We start from the raw sequence: 472 nt of genomic DNA on the forward strand, positions 1-472 counted from the left end.
ATATAAAATTTAATATAACATTAAAAATTAATATATAAAATAACATAAAAATATAATAAAATTGTATATCATAATTTTTTATGCAAAATTTGATTGGATTATTTTAAATAGCTTTTCAGTGTTACCTGCAAATAACATTTAAAGACGACTCGGTTAAATTATACCCTAATTTATATTTCCATATAAGATAGATATCTTTCTGTCTCATAATCCTTGCGAATCTTCTTGTGAGGTAAAGATTACCTTGTATGGGAATGCAAATCAAAATAAAAACTGGACCAAGCAGTCTCTACATATTACTCACATAGAAGTTTTTTAAATTGAAAAAAGTATTTCGAATAATCCCGTTAAAAAATTATAATAAGATATATAATTTTATTATATGCTATTTTGTTCTATTTTTAGAGATTAAACGCGTATTGAAAATATAAATAAATTTATTTAAAAAATTCTCTCTCTCTCTCTCTCTCTA

Source organism: Trachymyrmex septentrionalis, unplaced genomic scaffold (genome assembly GCF_001594115.1).
Source record: "Trachymyrmex septentrionalis isolate Tsep2-gDNA-1 unplaced genomic scaffold, Tsep1.0 scaffold2, whole genome shotgun sequence".
In the NCBI taxonomy this organism is placed as follows: Eukaryota; Metazoa; Arthropoda; class Insecta; order Hymenoptera; family Formicidae; genus Trachymyrmex; species Trachymyrmex septentrionalis.